General features: G+C 41.0%; 1 pseudogene across 1 annotated transcript; it reads left to right on the top strand.

Moving 5' to 3' along the window:
- The first annotated feature begins 3,651 nt into the window (after positions 1-3,651).
- Positions 3,652-4,536, top strand: LOC125357748 (annotated as a pseudogene). Its single transcript, XR_007212197.1, has one exon. The product of XR_007212197.1 is annotated as a 40S ribosomal protein S2-like (transcript).
- The last annotated feature ends 7,226 nt before the right edge of the window (positions 4,537-11,762 follow it).

Genomic DNA, 11,762 nt, shown 5'->3' with positions numbered 1-11,762 from the left:
CAGCTAGTTCAGCTGACTTGAATACAATGATGGTTATCACTGTAATCCATCTTTCCAAAGTCACTGGCCTGGGTAATGATTAGTTGAAACAAATGCCTGATTTTCCAGAATTGCTTAACTCAAACCTACCTTTTTTGTAAATAGCAAAAGAAGAAAGAAATGGAAACAAGAACTTCCAACAGGATGGCTTCCAAGAAGCCTGGTCTCAAACTAAGACATTACTATTCTCTGCCAAATCAAACAGGAAGTGCTTTCTTTAGTATAAGCCTGGGTTTTTGTCCTCCTAAGATATACCAGAGGCAAGAGAACTTCCATTCCTCTCCCTTAATTTTGAGTCAATCAATATGGAGTCATAGAAACATGTGTGATACACCAGTCCCAGATTTGCCAATATAGGGACCAGAGAATCATGGGAAGTCTGGGAAAATACAGATTCCTGGGCTCTGCTTGTGCTGAAGAACCTAACATTTAGAGAGCACATCTGGCATAAATGCTTACTGAAATGGCTTTGCCAACAATATACCAGAAACCAGGGAGGAGATATTTAAAAATCAAACCCACAAAGATGGAATGAAACTGGACTCGGAGCCCTCACTTCCTATGTCCTGGAACAAAAGAATGAAGATGCAGAAGCTCAACGTAAAATTAGGAACTGAGCTACTCAGGAGGCAGAGAACAGGAAGATTGAGGTTCAAGGCAAAGCCTGGGCAAAAACAAGAAAAAAACAAACAAACAAACTAGTGAGACCTTATTGCAAAGAATAATAAGCCAGGGCATGGTGATTCAACTCCGTAGCCTAAATCACACGAGAGGAGAAGGTAGAAAGACCACTGCCTGAGATTGGACCCCGGCCAAAACATAAGACCTTATCTGAAAAAATAACCACACTATAAAAGGGCTTGGGAGATCAAGTGCTAAAGCACTTGCCTAGCAATTGTAAGGCCCTGAGGTCAAACCCAAGTATTACTAGCAAGTAAGTGAAAATAAGATAAAATAAAATTACTAAGAATTTCAGGATGGCCAGAGCAGAGCACTTAAATGGGAGTGAGTCTTCTAAGTGCAGGGGGTGAACACTGTGATGGCAATTCTGTTTGTCCCCTAGTTCTGGGATAAAGGAGACTCAACAGGAAGATAAGATAATGAGCTGGGAAAACTGAAATGGACATCCAGATGTTGTTGCTGCCTCTGGGGAGCTAAATGTGAGAACTTATATTAGAGATTCACACGGGTGTTAGGCAGGTCTTACTACATATAGAGGACAGCAGATTCTTGGCTTTCTCTCTGCTTGGTCAGCTTACTCTCTGATTAGTCAGCTGACTCTCTGATAGGTCAGCTCAGTGTACGTTTTCCCGTACCTACAACTGTGAAGGGTTTCTCAGAACGTGGTGGAACAAGGTCACCGCATAGCACACACTTTTCAGATTAAGTTATTTGCTCTTGCAAGGAAGAAGTTGGTACATATAACTCAAAACCAAATACATCCGGCAAGTTCACAATTAGTGATGAAATTGGAGAACTTTCCTTTCTAAGCTTTGGGAAGTTGGAACTTTTTATTATGTTAAATGAAGAGAATTAACAAGTCCACTTGCAAATACCAACTTGAAAGGATAAAGTGAATGATTCTTAAGCATAGACATGAGCTAGGTGGGGTGGGGGTAGGGGTAGGGGGCTAACACCTTAGCTACTCAGGAACGGAGATCTAGAGACTCAGGGTTCAACCAAAACCAGCCCAAGTAGAAAAGTGGAAGAGACTCCATCTTCAATTGACCAGCAAAAAGCTGAGCTGGAGGAGACATGGCTCAGGTAGTAGAGTGCCAACTGAACAATCAAGCTCAAGGTTTTGAGTTCAAACCACAGTGCCATCCAAAGAACAATCACAAAGCATAGCAGTGGGCTGAGGTAGCAGGAAAGAGAGTTCATCCCTTAGCACGTGGGCATTTTCACAGAGTGAAGTGGAGTGGGACTCTTAGGAAACTGTCACCACAGCTTAGCATAATCATTAGGCCATCTTTAAAGTATCCCTTGATTCCCACAGACTGAATGTATGATCATAAACATGGGCAATCAAACCAGACCACTTAAAGTAAAACCGAAGGACTAGATGAATATTTATGGTAAATCCAATGTCCATGCACATCCATCACACACCCAGAAAATTCTTCAATATTTTGCCAGACCTGGAATACTGACTGAAGATACAGAGCCCTGCCCCACAGAGAGGCGTCTCCATCCTTCCTTGGTGTCTGAATTAAGACACAAAGGCTTGCCTTTCCTGGACTTAGAATCAGTGGCCCAGATTCTGCCCCCAGATGTCTTCTGGTCAGGCAGTACTGAGCAAACACCTATCTTATCCTTCCCCACACATCAACATGCTTTGCAGTCCCTGCACAAAAGCTCCTATTTAATGTGGGCTGTAAAGCTAGCTGCACAATAAATACAAGAAAAGGTCATTGGAGATTGAACACAGCTTTTCAATAATAAGAATTATCGGATGCAACACGCGAGCATGTTCTTTCTTTACCCAAGAGAGTCAGAGACATTTCAGATCAATAATGAGATGAAGGAATCTATGATCTAATAGGAATTGAAGGAAGATTAGACAGGTAGTATTGGGGGTAATGACTAAATTGAGATGGGGGGGAACGGTTAGCAGGAAAAGTAAATGAGGCCATTTCTTTTCACCCAAGGAAAAAGGAAGCTATTTTTGCTTAACACTGTCCAAAGTTTTTTTTAGCAGCTCACTAAGTGTAATATCCTGCTCCCTAGTAGCAGAAGATGAGTGAGGTGGATTCCTGCTATTTGTGTGGTACATGAAAAGTAAGGTTTCAATGACTTGCTGTCAGGAGACTGAATGGCAATTCAGTGAACTCAATTTTATCATTCCTGTAGGTGAGCTGATTTAGGGATATTGAAGTAACTTCATCATAAAATACTTCCTAACCTTACAGACAGTGTGCAGCACATTAAAAGGATCTATGCATGGAAACTATTGTAGCTAGTTCAACTAATAAGGAAGCAAAGATAAATCTGATCAACGAAAGCACTGAATTTGTAATTCCAAAGAAAGGGAGCCAAATTAGGTGGCAAGTCATTATTTTACCTCAGGTACTTTAAAATTTCTCTAGTTATAAGGTTGGAGCCATTTAAAGAGAATTTATACTTTTAATGAATAATCCATTATATTAGGTAAGCACCATTAGCACTATTACAATACATACACAAAAGACTTTTCTACATCATATGGATATTTTTAAACAATTTTGTGTATCTTTTTGGTTATTCATTCTCTTTTTATGAGATTCATATTACAACTAAAACCAGCATTATATTTCAAGGTAACCCTAACAAATAGTCAGGGGTAGTGGCTCATACCTATAATCCTAGCTACTTGGGTAGTAGAGATAGTGGGGTTCCAGTTTAAGGTCAACATCAAACTGTCTCCAGGAATAAGCCAAGTATAATGGTACACTCCTGTAATCCCAGTTATATAAAAGGCATAGGTAAGAGGATCATGGTCTAAGGCCAGCAAGAGGCAAAAACACAAGATCCCACCTGAAAAGTAACTTAAGTAAAAAAGAGCTTGACTTGTGGCTCAAGTGGTATAGCACCTATCTAGCATGTATAAGGCTCTGAGTTCTTCTTCTGGGGAAAACACCAAATGGCGGATGACGCCGGTGCAGCGGGAGGGCCGGGAGGCCCTGGGGGCCCAGGCTTGGGAGGCCGTGGCCTTCGGGGTCGAGGTCGCGGCCGTGGTAGAGGCCGGGGTCGTGGCCGCAGGGCTCGTGGAGGCAAGGCCGAAGACAAGGAATGGATCCCTGTCACCAAACTAGGCCGCCTGGTTAAGGACATGAGGAGCAGGTCTTTGGAGGGAATCTATCTTTTCTCCCTGCCCATCAAGGAGTCTGAGATGATTGACTTTTTCCTGGGGGCGTCCCTCAAGGATCAGGTGTTGAAGATCACGGCTCGAGCTGCCAACGCACCAGGTTCAAGGCATTTGTAGCCATTGGCGACTACAATGGCCATGTGGGTTTGGGTGTCAAGGGCTCCAAGGAGGTTGTTGCTGTCATCCGAGGAGCCATCATCCTGGCGAAGCTCTCCATTGTCCCTGTGCGGAGAGGCTACTGGGGGAACAAGATTGGCAAGCCCCACACCGTCCTGTGCAAGGTGACAGGCCGCTGGGGATCTGTGCTGGTGCGCCTCATCCCCGCCCCCAGAGGCACTGGGATTGTTTCAGCTCCTGCCCCCAAGAAGGGGTTGATGATGGCTGGTATTGATGGCTGCTACACCTCAGCCAGGGGCTGTACTGCTACTTTGGGCAACTTTGCCAAGGCCACTTTTGATGCCATCTCCAAGACCTACAGGTACCTGACCCCTGACCTCTGGAAAGAGACCGTGTTCACCAAATCTCCTTATCAGGAATTCACTGACCATCTTGTGAAAACCCACACCAGAGTCTCCGTGCAGAGGACCCAGGCTCCAGCTGTGGCTACAACATAGGATTTTTATACAAGAACAATAAAGTGAATTAAGCCTGTTTTTTTAAAAAAAAAAAAAGGCTCTGAGTTTAAATCTCAGTATCAAAACCTGAACTAGATAGAAAGAATAGATGTCATAGAGACACTTATTTGCTCACTTACAATTTCACTACAGCTAGTTTTCTTAAAATAATATATTTAGGAGTACCACTATGAAAGCCAGTGCTATAAAGGCCTAGGTCAGTTTAGTTCAATTCAGTAAGCATTTGTAGATTGTACACCTTGTGCAAGGAGTTCTGTCCAAGAAAAATTGTAAAGTTCCTCTTCTATGTAACCAGCTATGAGATTTGTTGGTGCAGCAGAATTTCCATTCTGAGATAATTCTATCCAAGATGGCATCCCATTGTACCAATCCACTCATTTTTGGTCATTGTTGGGCCCTTGTGATTGTGGCCTGAACTCAGTGTCACAAGACTGGATGCGGGGGGTGGGAAATGGATTTCCTTCATTGCCATTCTATCGAGAACTACAAAGTAGGCCAGTCCATGGACACCAGCTCACCCCCATGAGTCCTCTTTAGAGGTAGAGGGACACGGAGAGGCAGAGGCCACAGTGCAAATCATCCCAGCTGAACATTGGGAAAACTAACCTTCTGATGTGCGATTTCTTCATCTGTGAAATGAGAATTGCTACCCCATCTTATGGGGATAGTGCCGTGGTTTGGATCTGGAATGTTCCTAGAGGCTCCTGTGTTGAAGGATTCTGCCCCAACTCATGGGGCAACTGGGAGGTGGGAGAGACACTGTAGGATGTGGTGGAAACTATGGGAAGTGAGGCCTAGCTCAAGGAAGTAGATCACTAAAGGCATGCCTTCAAAGGGTATGCTATTTCCCTGGCTCCTGGCCCCTGGCACCTGGTCTATGTCTCTCTCTCTCTCTCTCTCTCTCTCTCTCTCTCTCTCTCTCTCTTCTCTCTCTCTCTCTCTCTCTCTCTCTGGCTCTCTTGATCTTCCTCTCCCTCCTTTCCTGTTCCTTTCCCTCCCCTCTTTCTCCCTCTTCCCCCTTTCTGTCCCCCTCTCCCTCCACTTCTCTCTCCCCCTCCTTTCTCCTTCCTGTCTGCCATAAGTGAACAGCTTTGCTCTACCACATACATCCCTCCATGATGTGCTGTCTCCCTCCAGTCCAGAAATGATGCAATTATCATGATCATGGATGGAAACCAAAGAAACTGTAAGCTAGTTTTCTTGTAAATTACCCAGATTTATCAACCTGATTTAGTTAGTGTAGAATTTATCCATGGTGCCCGACATTTAGTATGTCCCTAGTAAGTGATGATTATTAACATTAATCAGAATAAAGCCATTGCTTCTAGAAAAAATTCACGTCTTAGTAGGCAAGTATCTATTCCCCTTGTCAGCTCTCAAATGCTAGCATGTGAGACTTGTTAGAGTAAAATAACTTCACATAGGCACTCCTCTGAGAGTTAAATTCTCACTTCAGGAGGCAATTAGCTATCGATTTAATTGGGAAATAGCTATTATCCCAATGAAAATAATATTTAGAGCTGGGGAGGAATTTCAGAAGACAGTTTAAGAAAAAAATAAGCAGATTTTGAGTGACTCAATCGCGTCGTTACCCCTCACATCTCTCCTCAGGAGGAAAGTGACGCAGATGCTCAGGACTCCACACCACGCGTGTAAATACTGAGTGCACACTCACAGGTATGGACAAGCTTCTCACTGTTCTATGCTCTAATAAAGGAAGTGATGCTACAAAAACGTCAGACTCAGATGTTCCTGTATGAATTCACTAGAACTGGCATGCAATTACACATACAAATATTGCCACTGGGGCCCCATTTCCAAATTGTACAAAGGTGGACCTTGTTCAGAAATTCTGGACAACGCAGAATGACACAATGGAGACATTCTGGTTTATAAACCGGGATCAGTGACTTCTTTGAAAATAATCTTGTTTCTCTCCATCCTTCCCTTGTCTTTTACTTCTTTGCTGTCCCTTCTTGTTCACCTCTTCTTGCTCCTGCCCATTCTTCTCTTCCTGTATCGTTTCCTTTACCTTCTCCTTCTCCTGCACTTCCTGTTTCTCTTTCCTACCCTTCTTCCTGTTCCCACCTTCTTCACCTCTTTCTGTTTCTCATTCCTTTACCTCTTCTTATCTACTCCTTTTTCTTCTCCCCATTTCCTCGCTCTCACCTCAGCTGTGGCTCGACAGTTAGTCTGGTATTTTTCCCTTATCTGAATTTCAGATTGTGTCCTTTCCTTAAAGCCAATGGTATTTGTGGAACCCAGGATAAGTCACAACATGAATATGCCATCAGGTCTGACTTCAAGTAGCTCAGAGGTGGACAGGTACCAGTGGCTCAGGCCTGTAATCATGGCTACTCAAGAGGCTGAGATCTGAGGAATCTTTGGGATTATTTTTTCTTTTGAAGTACTGGAGATTCAACTGAAGGCCTCATGTATGCTAGCAAAGCATCCATCCCACCACTAATGTGTATCCTCACCCCTTTTTAAAACGTGAGACAGGGTCATGACGAATTACCTAGAATGATTTTGAACTTCTGATCCTCCCTCCTTAACTTGAGGAGTAGGTTGGCTTTTAGTTATGCACAACCATGCCTGGCTATTTGGCCTTTTTGGAGGGAATGCTTATTTTGTTTTGTTATATTGAAAAAATTTACCCTAAAGATGCTTCTGTAGTAGCAAATGTAACTTTAATTACTATGTAAAAAGAAACTCTGCAATCTAAGATACGAACATATTCTTATAAGAAGTGGAAATTCGACCAATCCTAGTAGCTGCCACATGATGAGACAAAGTCCATCCAAGGCAGAAACTGAACTATAACTAATCAAGCTGTTTTTCTATGTCATTTCCTTTGTATATTACTTCCTTCTTCTCACTATACATAAATCCTGGTTCCTTTCTTGCTGGATCTTTCTTAAGCTCTCCTGGTTCTGAGGGTTGCCAGATGTATGAATTGTTCTTTGCTCAAATAAACTACTCAATTCAATTTGTCAAAAAAAATTGTATTTAACGTAGTGTTACAGGTACGGTGACAGGCCTGTATGCTGAGGTTTGGTGTTACCTTATTATCCTCACCACATTTGAGAAATGTAGTTTGTTCTCCTAGTCATAGTTCACAGCTATGCTGTCCCAAGATGCTAGCCACTAACCACAGCATGGCACTGAACAATTGAAAAACGGCTCAGCCAAAGTAAGATGTGCTATTGGCATAAAATACTCACTGCATTTTACAGTCAGAAGCAGTAAACAAACAAAAACAAATCCAGAAAATATTGTGTTTATAATTCTCACATTCATTAAAAGTAGAAATTGTTTGGTTGTGTTACATAGCTATCAAAGCTAATGACACCTGTTTCTATTTACTTTATAAATTTTGAGCCTGGGGCTGGGAATGTGGGTTAGCAGTAGAGTGCTTGCCTAGTATGCACAAAGCCCTGGGTTTGATTCCTCAGTACCCCATAAACAGAAAAGGCCAGAAGTGGCGCTGAGGCTCAAGAGCTAGAGTGCCAGCCTTGAGCAAAAAGAAGCCAGGGCCAGTGCTCAGGCCCTGAGTCCAAGCCCCAGGACTGGAAAAAAAAAATATGAACTTAAGAAAATGTTGAAGCTCATCTATGCAGGGAATGTATTCCTGCAGAACTGTGCTCATCCACATTCTCTGAGTGATTTTGTGACAAAAGTTCTATTTACCCGCTGAGCACATCAGTGGTCAACTTTGTTTTGCCCCATCCTGTCAAGAAGGTATTCAAGTAGGAAACATAAACATGCCAGCCAGCAGGGTCGCGTGGGCAGAGCTAAAGCCTGTGTCCCTATAAATCACACAGTCCTGGAGGAAGGTGCACAGACTTCAGAGTGTCTCTTCACAGAGCCGCGAGTCTCAGTTCCCTGTCCAGAAGCACTCAGACTGGGCACAAGGTTTGATTCTGACTCTCATCCTAAGAGGAAAGAAGAAAACCTTCCATAGACCAGCTTAGAGAATGTGCTTCTTATTTAGTTCCATTGTGGTGGACTCACAACCTATTCTTAAGCAGAAAATCCTTCTATCATATTATTGTGGGGAGAAATTTCTCCAACGATAAATGAAGTGAACATTCTTTTTTCTCCCTTTGTTTACTTAAATGGTCACATCCCTTTACCGGCTCTAAAGCTATCACCATCTGTTTCCTGTGATCTAATTACGAATGGAATAAGCCCTTAATTCCCTTTCCCATCATTTGACGATCTATGACATGAAAATGTCTGCAAATATATTCAGGGTACTTATTTTTGTCACGTCTTTGATACAACTTTAGGGGCAAAGTTATTTGTTTGTGTAGAAATAAATTTCACTCACACGTGTTTACATGACAGTGGTGGATATGTACTACCATGTCTGGTTTCTCAGTTTATTTACTATAGCTTGTTTTTAGAAAAACACAGAAGAAATATATTTAACTGCAAACTAGATGATTGAAGAAAAAGATGCAAAATTCTTATTCTTTAAGTTTTTGGTTTGTTTTTATATTACACACTTGGGAGCTTCCTATGCCAAATGTGGCTGGACATGTAATTGGGTTTCATATTTCCAGTTCATCCTTGAGTGCCTTTTCTTTTGGTCATAGTTGATCTTCGCCCTTTACCATCTGGGGAATTTGAACTCTATTTTTAGCTATTTCATGACTTGCCAATTTAATGCATTTAAAAGAGTGCAGAGCAGATGTCTAAAACATTGAAGGTAATTAATTAAGTCCCACAATTTCCAGACTACACAAAAACAATTTGCCATTGCCTGTAAAATGCTATAATTGAGTATTATAAATGTTTCTAGGCCAAGTCTTGCTATGAATTATTTAGTGCATCTGTCCTAATTAAAGACCTATTGGAAGATTAATGTCTCGTAACCTGACAAACTACTTTACTTAGTAACAAATTATCCATATAATGACCTCAAACTAAATTTATATAACCCAAGAAGCCATCTGAAAGAACTTACAAGCACATGACAGTAGGAAAAAAATTCCTATCTTATTTAACTTCCCATGCCCAGGATTCTTGCAGCATTGAATATCTATAAACGCAAAACAATCTGTTCTAAAATTAAGTTTTCTAGTGACATTTTTAGCTTTGGTCAGAATCCTGTAATACGATAGCCATCTCTCCACATCTTTCCTTACACCTGACATAATAACTCTGGATTACAGACAAAGATAAGAAAATTTATAATATTAAATGAATTGGCCAGTAATGATGAGTATTATTTGGTCCATATTTTAGGCTTGTACTTTTAGTATGAGGTTACCAGGCAGGAATACAATTATTTTTTTCAGCAATACAAAAGACACCAGCCAACAGTATCCTAAGCTAACCATGACGCCAATATCCTGTCAGGGCTGAATCTCAGGGGATTCCGTGGAATTACAATACTGAGGTTATTTAACCTTAAACTTTCAAAGCAAACCAGAATCTCAATTCCCTGGTGAGCTAGGGGGTCTAGTGTGCACCATCCAGCTGTTGTCTTCACAATGTGAGTTAAAAAACTCCATGGTATGCCTTGTGTCTGATCGATAACAGAAAGGGACACCCTTCATCTCTGCTGGGTGCAACTCACAACGCATTTCCTTTTCAAAATGGAAGACAGGCCCTACCATTACAAATGCATGGCACTTATCAGGAACTGAGTCAAAAGGCATTCTGCATATTATTTATTTAGAGCTATAGATAAAAATCTTTTTGCTTAGAAAAGATATAAACATAATTATGTATATGTATATATGCTATGTATGTAGCATATATGGCATATATTCAAGGATAGAATATAATAAAAACCTAAGTGCTGGGCATAGTAGTCCATACTTATTTTCCCAGTACATGGGAGGTAGAAATAGTAGGCTCAGGAGAGAGATCTTGACTTTAAGGAAACTATCATCAGTATTAAGTAAAAAACAAAATTAATTAAGCAAGTATATTAATGTACAGGTAATTGATCACAATAGTGAGAATATAAATAAGTGTAGTTATGCAATAGTAGGAGAGTGTTATAACCAAAACCATGTTTTTTAAAAGTTATAGTTCACATTCATCTGCACTGATAGTCAAAACCTCCTCTTTCTCCCAGATTTATTTTAGCATCCATAAAGTCAGTGTCACGTGCCATGTCTTTCATTCAGCATTATTTTCCATGCATATTTCCTCACACTGTAATGAGTTGCTCCTTTAATAGCCCTATATGAGCTACATATTTTAATGGACATTTGAGTCATATGCTTTTATGAAAAATCAGTCCAACAGGACCAAATGGATGGACTCCTGTTCCTTCTTGTGCATCTTCAGAGTGTTTGATGTTCTTTTAAAATGATTTAAATCAGAGTCTATCTCATGCAGAAATTTACAAAAAGGCCTCTGGTTACATACAATGGTTTCTGACCTTTCTGCTTGGCTGTAAGGGCAGGGTGGTAAAGTATACCAGAAGGAAAGGAGGATTTAGTACTGTTTCAAAGCATTGGTTTTCTCATAGTAGAAATCTAGAATATAAGAAAAGATGAAGAATGGAGAATGTTCTGGCCAAGCTGGCTTTGAACCCTGGTACTCCAGATCTCAGTCTCTGGAGCAGCTAGGATTACAGGCATGAGCCACCAGTGCCGGGCCAATTATGATCTAATTAGCATTTTGGTCTATGTGCTCTTTTTCCCTGTGTACTTCCTAAGCAAAGGAATCTTCCTCATAGAGTTTTATGTTTTGCTGGCCTGCTTTTCATTGCCTATAGAATATCTTCCTTTATGTCTTCATGAAGGCCTTATCTGTCTCCTGTAGGAGATGAGCCCCATTACACTTGTACATATCAGTGACGGAAAGCAAATCTGTGTCTTTCCCATGTAATGAAGTTTCAAACTTCTGAGAAATGCAACTCAAGAAACTAGCTTTATCCTACACCCTGGGATTCCCGCTCAGCAGTGAATGAACTCTGAGCTGATCAACAGACAATAAAAGCACACATGTGTCTACTTGTACGTACATACATGCAATTATGTCCTTGAATTCTCAGGAGTTTATTAGAAAATAAAGTCCCAGCTCACGGTGTGCAATAATAATTTAAAAATAGATCTAAAATCATCATAATTGTATAAATTGAAACCTGGTTCTTTTAATTCAATAGCTATTTAGGGGCAGAAAGGTGTTATTATTTTAGTGGAAAGTCAGAAGTAGAACTGAACTGAATAAAGCTTTGCATGTGATTTTATATTGTACCTTTGATTCAAATACAGTTT

Source organism: Perognathus longimembris, chromosome 9 (genome assembly GCF_023159225.1).
Source record: "Perognathus longimembris pacificus isolate PPM17 chromosome 9, ASM2315922v1, whole genome shotgun sequence".
Taxonomy (NCBI): Eukaryota; Metazoa; Chordata; class Mammalia; order Rodentia; family Heteromyidae; genus Perognathus; species Perognathus longimembris.
Note: the sequence above shows the minus strand (reverse complement) of the source record. Positions and strands in the feature narration are given on the sequence as shown.